Below are 15,954 nucleotides of genomic sequence, written 5' to 3'. Positions count from 1 at the left end.
TTTGTCTCTGAGTCTTCATCGATGGGCTTTGTCGCTAGTGACCGATTATTTTAATTCTACCTGGTATTGGTGATTTTTTATGGACTTACAGAAGGTCTTTAACATTTTGGAGGCCCCAGCGAGATATTGCTAGAATAACACTGAAATACTGAACAAGGAACAGCGAACTTCTCCCTTTTGGAAAAAGCATTATCCCGGGTAAGAGCTGTAGGACAGACTTCAGAAATAGCTCAGGAAATAGCACTGAGAAAAGGAACAATTTACAGATAAGGAAAAAGTAATTCTACCTGATAGGGAGCAAAGTTCAGTATTGCTGAGAAGGCACCGACCACTGATTCCACAGGTGTCCCCCCTCCCCAGGAAAAAGTCAATAGAAAAGTTCTCTTACCCCGGGATTATGCTTTTTCCAAAAGGGAGAAGTCCGCTGTTCCTCATTCAGTAATCAGTGTTATTCTAGCAAATCTCGCTGGGGTTCTCCAAAATGTTAGAGGAATTTAAGTCAGGAAGAAATCACCAATACCAGGTAGAATTAAAATAATCAGTCACCAGTGACAACGCCGACGATGAAGACTCAGACAAAAATGTTGTCTAAACAACAGTCAATGTAGGCAGGTTCTGCTGCTTCCCCCTGCTCATTACTGTGTTTTATTAAATCATAAAATGGGTGTCAATTAATGTATGTCAAGGTATATTTTTGACTATAAAAGTGTTTTCTTGCAATAGAACATTATTCTGGCAAAAACAAAATAACATCTGGAGACATATTTCACAATCTCACGCAATGTTGCACAATGTTACACAATCGGAGGATAAATTCCCCCACATTGGCTATTCTGTTGGACACCCGATATCATCTATGGTGTACACCCTTCTCGTCCCACGGTACAAGGAGAACCTTTCCACTCTCATTCCTGAAGTGGAAAGGGGTACGAGAGTGATGCAATACCACAGGGCCCTGGTAGACAAAGTGATGCTATACTTCCCATCTGACAGCGCTAGCGGCAGAAGGCGCAGTTCCAAAGGGGCCAAGTAGCAGGGGAGGCGCGGAGATCAGGCAGCATGTTCAGCGCAGGCAGAGGAACACTCTCCAAGGCCTTTGGAGCTTTATTGCTCCCCAGCAAGACTGAGTCACAACTCCCCAGTCAAGGCTGTGTCGAAGGGAGCACTGTAAAAAAGATGGTGAGGGAGTACGTAGCCGATCGTACCACCATCCTCCGTGATGCCTCAGCTCTAAACAAATATTGGGTGTCAAAGCTGGACACGTGGCACGAACTTGCTCTGTATGCCCTGGGGGTTCTGGCTTGCCCTGCCGCTAGTGTCTCATCAGAGAGGGTGTTTAGTGCAGCTGGGGGAATCATCACGGATAAGCGTACCCACCTGTCAACTGCCAGTGCCGACATGCTTACACTCATAATGATGAACAAAGCCTAGATTTCCCCAGACTTCTCTTCTCCACCAGCGGAGAGCAGCTGAACCTAAAGATTCTGTTCGCTGCAACCGCAGATAAAAGCATTCTTCTCTATCACTGGAAAAACGGGGCATTTAGCTTTGTCAATCTGTCTCTGATATTAGTCCTCCTCCTGCTACTCCTCCTCCAGAAACAACATGTCATCGCGCTGAACTGCCAATTTTTCTGAAGCCCAAAAGGCTCATCTAACAAATTTTTTTTACAATTTTTAAAAGTTTCAAAAGTATTGATACTTTAACATGAACCAATTTTTTTTAACAGGACTGCCTCCAGGCTCTGTTACAAATTAAGCAACAGCAAGCTGTATCATTCAAAAAATATTTATGGGTTTCACCTGCCCTCTCGGTTGATAAATTTTTCAGAGGTACACTTGTACTCTTGGTACACTAATTTTTCGGGCCCACGCCTACACTCTTATCCAACTAATTTTTCCGCCTTTCGCCTACACTTCTGGGTCCCCCAATGTTTCAGAGGTTGGCCTATACTATTACTACAGAAATTTTACTGGGGTCTGCCTGCCTATACTTCTGCCACAGTAATGTTACAGGGGTCTGCCTATACTTCTGCCATGTAAATGTTACAGGGGTCTGCCTATACTTCTGCCACAGTAATGTTACAGGGGTCTGCCTATACTGCTGCTACAAAAATGTTACAGGTGTCTGCCTATACTTCTGCCACAGTAATGTTACAGGGGTCTGCCTATACTTCTGCCACGTAAATGTTACAGGGGTCTGCCTATACTGCTGCCACTTAAATGTTACAGGGGTCTGCCTATACTGGTGCCACTTAAATGTTACAGGGGTCTGCCTATACTTCTGCGACAAGATTGTTACTGGGGTCTGCGTATACTTCTGCCACGTAAATGTTACAGGGGTCTGCCAATACTGCTGCTCCATAAATGTTACAGGGGCCTGCCTATACTTCTGCCACGTAAATGTTACAGGGGTCTGCTTATACTGCTGCCCCATAAATGTTACAGGGGTCTGCCTATACTTCTGCCACATAAATGTTACAGGGGTCTGCTTATACTGCTGCTACATAAATGTTACAGGGGTCTGCCTATACTGCTGCTACATAAATGTTACAGGAGTCTGCCTATTCTGCTGCCACTTAAATGTTACAGGGGTCTGCCTATACTTCTGCTACAAGAATGTTACTGGGGTCTGCCTATACTTCTGCCACGTAAATGTTACTGGGGTCTGCCTATGCTTCTGCTACAAGAATGTTACTGGGGTCTGCCTATACTTCTGCTGCAAGAACGTTACTGGGGTCTGCCTATACTTCTGCTACAAGAACATTACTGGAGTCGGCCTATACTTCTGCCACGTAAATGTTACAGGGGTCTGCCTATACTGCTGCTACGTAAATGTTACAGGGGTCTGCCTATACTTCTGCCACGTAAATGTTACAGGGGTCTGCCTATACTTCTGCCATGTAAATGTTACAGGGGTCTGCCTATACTTCTGCCATGTAAATGTTACAGGGGTCTGCCTATACTGCTGCCACTTAAATGTTACAGGGGTCTGCCTATACTTCTGCTACAAGAATGTTACTGGGGTCTGCCTATACTTCTGCTACAAGAATGTTACAGGGGTCAGCCTATACTTCTGCTACGAGAATGTTACTGGGGTCTGCCTATACTTCTGCCACGTAAATGTTACAGGGGTCTGCCTATACTTCTGCCATGTAAATGTTACATGGGTCTGCCTATACTTCTGCCATGTAAATGTTACAGGGGTCTGCCTATACTGCTGCCACTTAAATGTTACAGGGGTCTGCCTATACTTCTGCTACAAGAATGTTACTGGGGTCTGCCTATACTTCTGCCACGTAAATGTTACAGGGGTCTGCCTATACTGCTGCCACATAAACGTTATAGGAGTCTGCCTATACTGCTGCTACAGAAATGTCACAGGGGTCTGCCTATACTTCTACTACAGAAATGTTACAGGGGTCTGCCTATACTTCTGCCACAGTAATGTTACAGGGGTCTGCATATACTGCTGCTACAAAAATGTTACAGGGGTCTGCCTATACTTCTGCCACAGTAATGTTACAGGGGTCTGCCTATACTTCTGCCACAGTAATGTTACAGGGGTCTGCCTATACTTCTGCCACAGTAATGTTACAGGGGTCTGCCTATACTTCTGCCACAGTAATGTTACAGGGGTCTGCCTATACTTCTGCCACGTAAATGTTACAGGGGTCTGCCTATACTGCTGATACATAAATGTTACAGGGGTCTGTCTATACTTCTGCTACAAGATTGTTACTGGGGTCTGCGTATACTTCTGCCACGTAAATGTTACAGGGGTCTGCCAATACTGCTGCTCCATAAATGTTACAGGGGTCTGCCTATACTTCTGCCACGTAAATGTTACAGGGGTCTGCTTAAACTGCTGCTCCATAAATGTTACAGGGGTCTGCCTATACTGCTGCTACATAAATGTTACAGGGGTCTGCTTATACTGCTGCTACATAAATGTTACAGGAGTCTGCCTATACTGCTGCCACTTAAATGTTACAGGGGTCTGCCTATACTTCTGCTACAAGAATGTTACTGGGGTCTGCCTATACTTTTGCCACGTAAATGTTACAGGGGTCTGCCTATACTGCTGCTACATAAATGTTACTGGTGTCTGCCTATACTTCTGCCACGTAAATGTTACAGGGGTCTGCCTATACTTCTGCTACAAGAATGTTACAGGGGTCTGCCTATACTGCTGCTACAAGAATGTTACAGGGGTCAGCCTATACTTCTGCTACAAGAATGTTACTGGGGTCTGCCTATACTTCTGCCACGTAAATGTTACAGGGGTCTGCCTATACTTCTGCCATGTTAATGTTACAGGGGTCTGCCAATACTGCTGCCACTTAAATGTTACAGGGGTCTGCCTATACTTCTGCTACAAGAATGTTACTGGGGTCTGCCTATACTTCTGCCACGTAAATGTTACAGGGGCCTGCCTATACTGCTGCTACAGAAATAATACTGGGGTATGCCTATACTGCTGCTCCATAAATGTTACAGGGTCTGCCTATACTTCTGCCATGTAAATGTTACAGGGGTCTTCCTATACTGCTGCTATGTAAATGTTACAGGGGTCTGCCTATACTGCTGCTACATAAATGTTACAGGGGTCTTCCTATACTGCTGCCACTTAAATGTTACAGGGGTCTGCCTATACTTCTGCTACAAGAATGTTACAGGGGTCTGCCTATACTTCTGCCACCTAAATGTTAAGGGGTTTGCCTATACTGCTGCCACCTAAATGTTAAGGGGTTTGCCTATACTGCTGCCACCTAAATGTTACAGGGGTCTGCCTATACTTCTACTACAGAAGTGTTACTGGGGTCTGCCTATACTTCTACTACAGAAATGGTGCTGGGGTCTGCCTATACTGCTGCTACAGAAATGATACTGGGGTCTGCCTATACTGCTGCTACATACATGTTACTGGGGTCTGCCTATACGTCTGCCACGTAAATGTTACAGGGGTCTGCCTATACTGCTGCTACAGAAATGTTAAGGGGTCTGCCTATACTGCTGCCACTTAAATGTTACAGGGGTCTGCCTATACTTCTACTACAGAAATGGTACTGGGGTCTGCCTATACTCCTGCTACCGAAATGTTACAGGGGTCTGCCTATACTCCTGCTACCAAAATGTTACAGGGGTCTGCCTATACTTCTACTAAAGAAATGGTACTGGGGTCTGCCTATACCACTGCAACTGAAATGTTACTGGGGTCTGCTTATACCTTTTCTACTGGAATGTTACAGGGGTCTGTTTATACTATGGGTGCACACAGACTTCCCATCGCGGTGTTTTACCTATCTGGCCCAAAAACGCACACTGACTAGGGCATGAATTGTGGGCTGAGGCCAATATGTATTTTCTCTCATGTTACCACAGTTATCTGAGAAACTCGTTTGGGCCACAGAAGAGGAGCGTTACTGCCTTAATGAAACATTCACAGCTGTACTAGCATCGGAGTCCGCTCTATGCCCGCGATTGCTGTGGGTTTGTGCAGAGGCCTATGTCCTCGGTGCAGTGAAAGTCTGCCATGTTTGGGCACTCTGATTTCTTCATGGTTCATGTCTTGGGTCGCCTAGGACACACCTATGCTGTGGGTGCACACAGACTTCCCATAGCGGTGTTTTACCTGTCTGGCACAAAGTCACTGAGTGACTTGGGTAGGGTGCAGAGTGCAGATGGCTTTCCCCTTGCGGTGTCGATTGAGCTATCCGACACCAACACAGAATGAATAGTGTGAGGGGACCCGGATTGCCCATTGCTATGTAACTTGCGGCACCTTGGGTACCACTGTGTGTTTGCTGGGACCATGCCGAACTAAGGGCCTGCTCACATACTTCCCCCACAAGCTACAGTGGCTCCTGGTCATGGTTTCTTGGCCTTGTACGGCCACCTCCTCCTCCTGCTTGGGGTCAGGGGATCAGCACTGGGTATCATGTGTTTGCTCTTGTGTTACCACAGTTATCTGATACACTGGTTTGGGCCAAAGAAGAGGAGTGTTACTGCATTAATGAGACGTTCAATGCTGTACTAGCATCGAAGTCCGCTTCATGCCTACAATTGCTGAAGCTGTTGGCCGAGGCCTATGTCCCGGGGGAACTGCAACTGCGCCAGGTCGGGCCTGTGGAACTTTTTCCTGGCTAATCCAGTCATTGGAGCCGTGAAAGAAAACGTAACTGATTTATTGAGACCTTCGCAGCTGAACTAGCATCGAAGTCCGCTTCATGCCAGCGATTGCTGAGGGTGTGGGCTGAGGCCTATGTCCTTGGCGCAGGGAAAGTCTGCCATGTTTGGGCACTCTGATTTCTTCATGGTTCATGTCTTGGGTCGCCTAGGACCCAACTATGCTGTGGGTGCACACAGACTTCCCAATGCGGTGCTTTACCTGTCTGGCACAAACACACTGACTGACTTGGGTAGGCGGCAGAGTGCAGGTGGCTTTCCCCTTGCGGTGTCGATTGAACTATCCGACACCAACACAGAATGAATCGTGTGTGGGCACATGGATTCCCCATTGCTATGTAACTCGCAGCACCTTGGGTCACACAAGATGGAGGCTGGGAACGAGCCTGACGCTGGGCCCGCTCACGTGAAGATCGAATGTCAATTTCTCATCAATTCTCAACAGCATTGTGGGCTATTGCCCACCCCTTTCGAAGAGGCTCGCTGCCTGGCCCTGCCAACCCTCTGCAGTGTGTGCCTCCGGTTCCTCCTCATGGCAGACGCACTTATAAATAGACATGAGGGTGGTGTGGCTATGAGGCCAGCGTGTGGCATGAGGGCAGCTGAAGGCTGCGCAGGGACACTTTGGTGTGCGCTGTGGACACTGGGTCGTGCGGGGGGGGGGGGTTGGGCAGCATGTAACCCAGGAGAAGAGGCAGTGGTGTGTCCCGCAGGCAGTGTTGTGCTTAGTTGGAGGTAGTGTGGTGCTTAGCTAAGGTGTGCCTTGCTAATGAGGGTTTGTCCAAAGTAAAAATTGTTAGGGGGGGGCACACTCTTGCCCCTATTGTGGCTTAATAGTGAGACCTGGGAACCTGAGATGCAGCCCTGCAGCTGCCCCTGCCCTGCCCTATCAGTTTTGTGGTGTTTCCATGGATTTTGGATGTTTTCTGGTTTTATATACAAAAATGCTCGAGTCGCCCATTGATTTCAATGGGGTTCGTTACACAAAACGAGCTCTCGAGCATCGCAAAAAGTTTGACTCGAGCAACGAGCACCCGAGCATTTTGGTGCTCGCTCATCTCTATTCAGCAGTGAAAGAAATTTAAAATATCCACAAACTTTTGGCCAATACTTAGGAGTGATCCTGTCATCAAGGATTTATTGGCGATCACCCAGCATTACATATAGTAGGTACAGAAACCTCGGCAATTCTTTTGGTCCATAGCCACTGTAGTCCCTCCCTTAAACCGAATAACTGGATGAATTGAAAAATTAGCGTCCCCTTTCGTCGTGGCAGCTGTAAGGCTCGTAGATTTGTTGTTAAATCAAATTCCTTTCAGTGTGAGACTTGGGCTTTCCTATATGAACTGTGATTTGGTGAACTGCAAAGCCAGGGCTTTTGTGTTATGTACCTGTCACTGTGCTCGTTCTTGCGTGAGAAAGGCAAAAAGAGCATTCAGGCTAGCTTCACACGGGCGATCGCGATTTTGCCGTGATTTTCTCACAGCAAAATCGCATTTTTGTGTCAGCAATGCTTTTTTTAATAATAATTTTAGATCACCGCTGCCCAGCGTTAAAATCACGTTTTTTTTAACCTGATAGTCAATAGGACCTTCTAATGTTAAAATCGCATCACAACGCATGTTTGTTGCTTTTGCGATGCGATAAAAAGCAAGCTCCGCAGGGAAACACGGGAGATTTAAAAAATATCGTGTGATACGCGGTGAATAGAGTCATTGGACTTTCATGGATCCCTGCACATGTGCCTGTTAACAATGCGTGTCGAGAAATCGCAGCATGCTCTATTTCTTTGCGTCCCATGCAGCGTGAGCGCTGTACATTTGTATAGGAGCACATGCAGCGCTGTCCATACACAATGCATTGCGTCTGGGCGGTGTTTTCATACGCAATGTATTGTGTTGTTTTATTGATTCGGTCACAGGCCTTACTGTGACACTGTGCGTTCTCTGACCCCTGATGAGCCAAAAATATTGCTCGTGTAATGTGTCGGATGTTTTTGACCTAATATGTGTCATGAAATTTTGCAATCTAGGCTGGGAATTACGCACTGTGGATTGCACTGATGGATAACATCTGTATTAGTGATGAGCGAGCATACTCGCTAAGGGCAATTGCTCGAGCGAGCATTGCCCTTAGCGAGTACCTGCTCGCTCGAGAGACAAGGTTCAGGTGCCGGCGGCAGGCAGAGAGCTGCGGGGGAGAGCGGGGAGGAACGGAGGGGATATCTCTCTCTCCCTTTCTCCCCCCCGCTCCCCCCTGCTGACTGCCACAACTCACCGCTCCCCCGCGCCAGCACCCGAACCTTTTCTCTCGAGCGGGCAGTTACTCGCTAAGGGCAATGCTCAATCATCTCTAATCTGTATGTAATCTTTCTAAGAGAGGAGTCTGTTGAGTAAGAATTGGTGTAGATTATATATTTGTACATCTGAATGAGACTATTTGCAATCTGAATGCTGTATTCCCAATAATTAGTTTTTAACTAATTGGAATCTATGATAAATATCCCCCCACCCCTTTTTTTTGGCTCTTCTGTAGGGTTTATTAGGGTGTTCTACAGTCAGGATCCAGCACAGGGTCACCATTTTCAGGGCAGGTTCTCCACACCATAGGGTTCACTAGAGTATAATAGAGTTATTTTCTACTCCCTCTTTTTAGAAATTCATAATAAAAGTTGTTTAATCTCCAGAAAACCAGTGAGATAATCTGTGATAAGTTTGAATTTACTGGTTTGCAAGATATATTTACCCTCCAAGGTGTTTTATTACTTGGGTTCTGTGATTGTATGTCAGGGAGAAATGTCTAAAGTTTTGATCAGTGGGGGTCTGAATTTACTATCAGAGGTATACAGGACCCATCTGAGAGCTCGGTCACCTGGACGTTGGTAGATGAGCCAATGTAATTTGATCAAATTATATACTAAGAACCTTGCAGTATTTAATGTGGTTACATTATAGATATGTATACCTCTGATAGTAAATTTACTTTGCGTGCTGTTGCCATTTTTGGTTTCTGCTTCTACTGTATGTTGCAGCCATGGTTTAACGTGCACCTATATATTTCTATTGGGATATATTTCCAATGGGTAGTGCTGACCCCTTTTTCCCTTTTCCCGCTCCGGCAGTTCTGTCATAGTGGACAGAGACCCAGCTGCAAGACAAAAATACTACAAGATTTCATAGAACAAAATTTTATTAAAAATTTAAAAAATATCCCAGAACACCTTGTGATTCACACTGCATGTTGCGCTCTCTGTGATTCGCACCGCACGTTGCGCTCTCTGTTCATGCTGTGTAGTTATAATCTACAGCTCGGTGCGTTTGCTTCCATCCTTTGTCAGGGACCGAATTTTCTCTGGAAGGATCTCAGTCCAGAACTTGAACTTCTCCTCCTTCAGCTTTGAAGACGCTTTCTGCTTTAGGTTAATCCCCAGATAGTGTTCGCCTGCTCCGTATGGCGGCCATGTTGTCAGACCAGGAGAATTGGGGTCCCTGCAGTAAACAATGTGGCATTGTTATAACCAATGAGGTGACACCAGCGGCGCAGTGAATGTGCCGCCATTCTAGTCCAGTGCTATGGGCTTACCCAGTCCGAGCAAAGTTAGCCCAGTATCTCATCATATTCCTGCTCAAGGTCTTCTCAGCATTGGTTGCAGGTCCTGGGAGAGAAAACATCATCATCAGTGACCGACATCCAGTTCCATCAGCTACACACGGCGGCAGCACAAAATCTCACTACTGATGGTTTGTTACAATGTATCAGTCCAGGCTCTTTAGCTCACAGAGGATTGTCTGGTCTGGATATAATTGTAGCTAATCAGAATAGCTTTTAAAGGGATGTCTGAGACCAAAGTCAGATTTGAAAACAGTCATAAATCATCACCCAATGCTAGAGGACGTCCATCCATTACCTTTCCTCTTAATTTTTTGCTCTTCAGGCCACTTCTACACGGGTGACTTTTTTGCGAAATTTTGTGGCAATGCAACAGTGCTCCAAATGGCGTGTATGTGAAGCCCCTGCTTTCCTATTGGTTCCTTCACATTAGCGAAGTTTTGTAGGCGGCTACATTGCAAAACTACAAAATTGTGGCATGCTTTATACAGCCGCGATTTGCAATTTCTTTGTAGCCCGTGTTTCCCTCGTTTATCGCATTGCATAGCACGAACTTCCGGTTTTCGCTTGATGCGAGTTTTTTTTTTTTTTTTTTTTTACATTAGAAAGTCCTATTAACTTTCTCACTACACAATCACGCGATCTTATCGTGGGCAGCAGCGAAGCGATGCTACATTTTTCCCCAAGAAAAAAAGCATCACTCACGCTACAAAATCATGTGTACATAGAAGCGATATCACAGAGATTTGGTAGCAGCGATATCGCTGTCGCCAGTCTGAGGAATCAACTGTGCACTCTTTGTTTACATCCCGTTTACAGACTTCCTGTCACCTGCTTCTACTACATTTCCCATAACCCCCTTGGCTGAATATAGTATTCCCCTCCCCTAAGAATGTCAGCAGTGCCCTGCTCCCCTCCTGTGGATTACAGTGCCGCCATGTACTGAGCTCCAGGGCGAAGTCCCATCTGCTGCCACTATCAGCCCCTCGGTGGCATCCAAAACAGAGCTATAGAACTGTTACAGGCTGCACTATTAAAGTTCGCCAAAAGAGGAAGCTGAAAGCTCATAAAAACTGACTGCTAATAGGATTTAATTGAACTATACTAGAAGCTTCCAGAATAGGGCTCTGTGGGGAAGGGCCCGTGGCCATCTTGGTACAGCATCCAAGGAGTGGGCCCACAGCAGTGGACATAGCAGGTTAGATTGAGGCCTTGTCATGGGGTTCTACCATTTCCTTCCTTGGAGGTAGCACAGAACCCATCCAAGTTACCATTGGGGGAAGTTTCACGGTGTAACCCAATGCTTGGTTTACCTTAAAGTCTTGTCACTTGTGACGCCACCGTTCCTTCTTCTGCGGTGAATTCCAGAAGGTTGAAATAAGTAGTCCACACACACAAGGAAACGTTTCAAAGCAAAGCCAGGAATGGTCCGCAGTGCTTGTTCACTTGAAGAAACTATTTACAGTCCGACAGTAGTATACTCGCGCCAGCAGGAAAATGGTGCAGAGTACAAAGTGGTGTGATAGGGAGGATTCATAGGATGACAGATGAATCCACAGTCCAAGTTATCTGTGGGGTTCTGTTCCCAGCCAGTCTCTCTCACTCTCTCTCCAGCTCCCTACCGGTCAACACTCACATTCCGAAGATGGACAATCAATGGTGCATGGCAGCTCCTCTTACATTCTCAGTCCTCCAGATTAACAGCAGGAAGGCCTGGGTGAATTATGCCTAGGGCAGACTGGTATGAATCTCTCAGCCTCTTCCAATTCTGGACCCCATAGAGCAGACAGTGTCTGTGTGGCTCAATTGCAGAACAGCAATCCTTTCTTCTCTCTTGCAAGCCCAGACTACACTAGAATAGACTAGACAAAACTGCAGACACCTTGCAAACACACACACACACACACATATATACATATATATATATATATATATATATATATATATATATATATATATATATATATATATATATATCACGATCACATGACACGCAACAAGATACATTTTTCAGACATAACCGAGACAGTAACCCATTCAGTGCTGCAGAGGTGCAATACACATCAAATTCATGAAACATAAAAGACACCATTCATACTTATGGAGGGGGCCCGTTAACTCTGGGCCACTACATTGGGTCTAAGAAACTATGTGTTCAGTGTGATGTCAGCAGAAGAGCTGACAGTGATACAGCTGGATCATGTGATGGCCAGCGGAAAGGCTGAACACTAGAAAAATGCTACAGAAAATACATTATGATAACCACAATCCTCCTTAGTTTATTGCAATGCACCAACTAAAAAAATCCCAGAATACTCATTTTAGAGCGCGGCCATTTTTTCCCATTTTCCTTCCCCACTTAAAATCATATCTTTTATTTATACATCAATGTAGTTGCTGCGAGATGAGTTGAACTTTTCAAGTGTACTGAAAACTCTTTAAAATTTCTAAGGGGTTGTGAGGTACTAAGGGGACTGGAGGAAGGTCATGTCTCGCTCAGAGATATAAAAACCTCAGGAGCGTAATGTGGTCTCCAGCAAGCAGTTGCTGGAGATCTGTTTAAAAATATCCGGGCCGTTTTTTTTTGGAATGGATGGCAGGTTGGTAGTGGGGCTGTCCACAACTGATGGATCAATATGTATTTCCCTCGTGTTGGCTCGAGCTCACTTATTTTTAACTAGTAGGCCTGCACCTAAGTTACTATCCATGTACACACATTTTTTTTTTCTGAGGGCCCACCTCACTTACGTATTTGATCTCTGCAGCCATTGGGAAGTAGTACACAACACTCCATAGAGCAATAGTGGTAGTGGGGCTGTCCATTCCACCTCCTCCATTCCAGGGTGTGGGCGAGCTCAGTCAGCCCAGATGCTGAGGCTGAGCCATATCAAGTGTGCACATAAAGAGCAGTGTGCAAGGACACAGAGGAGAACCAGTGCAGCAGAGTGAGGTGCTGCAGGCTGGTGGCCTGGAAAGGCAAGAGGTGGACAGGGGGGCGGCCCTAACTTCAAGCACCCAGGTGGGGTGTTCCCTTGGACTGTTTATTAGCTAAGATGGCTGCTGGACCCTAGCAGCCTGTATGACCGGCTCGGAGGTAGAAGCCCTGCTGTGCGCTGCATCGGCTAAGTGTGACCTGAGCGCTGGGCTCTGGACTATCGCCTGTTTACCTGATATCTGGGTTATGGACTATCATGGACTATCTGGACTATTGCCTGTTTACCTGATATCTGGGTTATGGACTATCATTTGTTTGCCTGAAGTTAAGGTTGGACTTTTTATGTTGCTGGTATAACATAAACGCAGGCCACCTCTGTATTTGGACTGCATCTGCTGGTGTTCCGTCTCTGTGTATCAAGAAACCTGCACGCCTACTGAGCTATATTCCCACATATGGGGTTTCGGATGCGGGCATCAAGTAGACACCGGCGAACCAACACTGCATGTCCTTGATAACAGCCGCTAGTACCCTGTCTAAAAAGACTGCTGCCATGGAGGACTCGGTGTGACAGATGGGGCAGGCTAATCTGCAACAATAGGAAACCAATCGCCTCCTAAAAAAGCAGTTGGCTGCACTGACGGAGTCAGTCAAAGCTACAAAGACTAAAACTGATCACAGGGCTTTGTTGGGAGAACAAACCCAGAAGTGTGAACAAGACTGTAAAAAGTTGAAGACACAGTCAGCAAAGAGGAATATTCAATGGAAAGTTCAGGTAAAACAGCTCAAAGAAAAGCAGGAGGTGGAGAAAGCTGCGTGCAGACAGGCAGAGAAGCAAGCAGTGTTCTTGAAAGACTTACTGGGTGACAAGGAAAACCAGGATGAGCAGAACAGATGAGCTTGGATGAGAAAGCTGAAATACATGGAGCCCAAATCCAGGAGGTGGAACGGAGTCATGCTGTAGTTGTTGGGAAACTCTCCAAGCAGGTGAAGCAACTTGGCAAAGTGAAAGCAACGTTGAAAAGTGAGTGTCTTGAGCTTACCCAAAAGGTGAAGGGGTTGTTGGAAGACAAGTGTGCATATGAATGCAAGAAAAATACAGTAGAGATGCAGCTTCAAGAGCTACAAATAACAATAACTGAAGGTGACCGTGTTCAGCCCGCGTTGTCTGAGCAGGTGAGCAGGCTGCAGGTGAAGCTGGAAGCTCAGAGTGAAGAGTTCCAGAAGTTACTGCAAGAAAAGACGCAGCAGAGGCTTGGTCTCAGTGCACACCTGAATACTATGCAAGATTAGAAAAATGTGCTCCTCAAGCAAGTAGAGGAGGATGCAGAAGCTAAGAGAAACCTATCAGAGCAGATTGCAACACTTCAGGCTGAGGTGTCTGACCTAAAATATGGACTGGAGAAGAGTGCTTTGTGCTTGGATTCTGTGGATTCTGTGGAAGAGCAGAAAAGAGAAATACAAGAGGAGTTAGAAGCTACAAGGCAGCAGTATGAGGAGAAGATAGCTGCCTGTGATAAGCTTGAGAAGGTTAAAGTACCTCTTCAGCAAGAGTCAGAAGATGCTTCTGTGAAGCTTGGTCTCCAAAAGGAGCTTGTGTCCAAACTAAGAAAGACGCAGCAACTATGTGAACAGCAGCTTACAGAGGAGAAAATCAGGTCGGCAAGATATGTCACTGAATGTGAGTGCGCTGAAGAAAGGGTCTGTATGGAAAAGACTGAAGTGTTAACTTTAACACACACCCTGAAAATGATGTCAGAGATGGAAGAGAAATGGTATGAGCACCCGGCATGCAGGGTCACGGTTGAGGAGCACGACAGTGAAATCCTAAAAGAGGTGGAAGTGATAAATCTGCTGTTTTGTCTTCAAACTGATGTCTATGATGAACTTGAGAAGTTTACAGTGAGTCTTCAGCAGGAAGTAGAAGACATTAGTGTGGAGCTTGGTTACCAATGTCAGATGGTGTCCAACTGGGAGAAGACGCTTTGGGACTGGGAGCCTATGAATGACATCAAACCAATCTGGCAGAGGCCATCAAAGGAAGTTCAGGAAGATGAATACCAAGCCTTCTACAAATCCTTCTCCAAGGAAAGTGACGATCCCATGGCTTACATCCATTTCACTGCAGAAGGAGAGGTCACTTTCAAGTTCATCTTGTTTATTCCTACCAGTGCTCCACGAGGGCTGTTTGATGAATACGGCTCAAAGAAGAGTGAAATTATTAAGCTCTTTGTCAGAAGAGTCTTTATAACAGATGACTTCCATGACAGGATAGAAAGGATGTTACGGATAAGCCTTAATATTGACCTTGAGGCTAAGGTGGCAGAAGAGCCCAAGGACGAGGAAGTGACAGCAGATGAAACGGAACAGAATGAGTCAGATGATGCTGAGAAAAGAACCCTAATACGGGAAAAGCCCAAAGGTGTGTTCCAACGACTGGTAGAAGAAATGGAGAATATTAAGAAAGAGACTGAAGCGCCCCCTGAAAGTAGTGTCAGAAGAAAGAGCAGAGCTTCAGCTTTTCTCAGAGAAGTTGTGCATGAAGATGAAAGGCTGGAAATCAAGTCGTCAAGCGGCTGAAAGAAGTGTTCAGAGACCAGAAATGTCTAAAACCCAGTTCAGACCGAAAAGAAAAAAGGTGATCTTGTTAAAGAATCTGAAGGAGTTACAAGTAGTAAAGAATGCCAAATTATGTTCACAAAAGGAGACTACTGAAGCTCTGAAGGTCACACAAGTGGCGGCAGAAGTCTTGGAAGAACTGCAGCAAGAGTATAATGACCTCAAAAAGCAAACCCAGAAGGTGAAGAAACAGATGGTCCAGATGGTAGAAGCCGATCACAGGGATGCTGGCTCCAAGGACGCACTCATCAGTGAACGGGATACTACCACGCAAAAGTCAGAGTCAGAGGTAAAGGAACTTCGAAGAATACTAATGGTTCTAACCAAGGACAACACTGTACTAAGAGAAGAAATAGAATTGTTACAAAGTGAGGAAAAAATGATAATTGTAAACCTGAATGAATTGAAAAATAAAGTGGAGACTGTAACCCTGTCACCGAAAGGACCAAAAATGATAAAACTTAACTTTTATTCAATTCAAATATTAAAATAGGTTGATTATTCTCTAATGTGACCATAGTCACACAAAACTAAAAACAAAAAGGGCTCATCAGATAGTATGGTAGTAGATACTGGTCTACCTCAACAGACGGTATAACAGCG

The 15,954-nt window shown here is 45.6% G+C and overlaps 1 protein-coding gene and 1 long non-coding RNA gene across 4 annotated transcripts in view; both read right to left on the bottom strand.

The window, feature by feature from the left end:
• LOC136582011 (fatty acyl-CoA hydrolase precursor, medium chain-like) overlaps positions 1-15,954 on the bottom strand; it is a 102,835-nt gene that overhangs the window by 51,324 nt on the left and 35,557 nt on the right. The gene's annotated exons all lie outside the window — the stretch shown is intronic.
• Positions 9,360-9,902, bottom strand: LOC136582016 (uncharacterized). Its single transcript, XR_010787122.1, has 2 exons — positions 9,771-9,902; positions 9,360-9,676 (listed from the first exon to the last, which is right to left on the bottom strand). It is a non-coding gene; the product is annotated as an uncharacterized lncRNA (long non-coding RNA).

This window comes from Eleutherodactylus coqui, chromosome 11 (genome assembly GCF_035609145.1).
Source record: "Eleutherodactylus coqui strain aEleCoq1 chromosome 11, aEleCoq1.hap1, whole genome shotgun sequence".
Taxonomy (NCBI): domain Eukaryota; kingdom Metazoa; phylum Chordata; class Amphibia; order Anura; family Eleutherodactylidae; genus Eleutherodactylus; species Eleutherodactylus coqui.
This window is presented reverse-complemented; position numbering and strand designations above follow the sequence as displayed.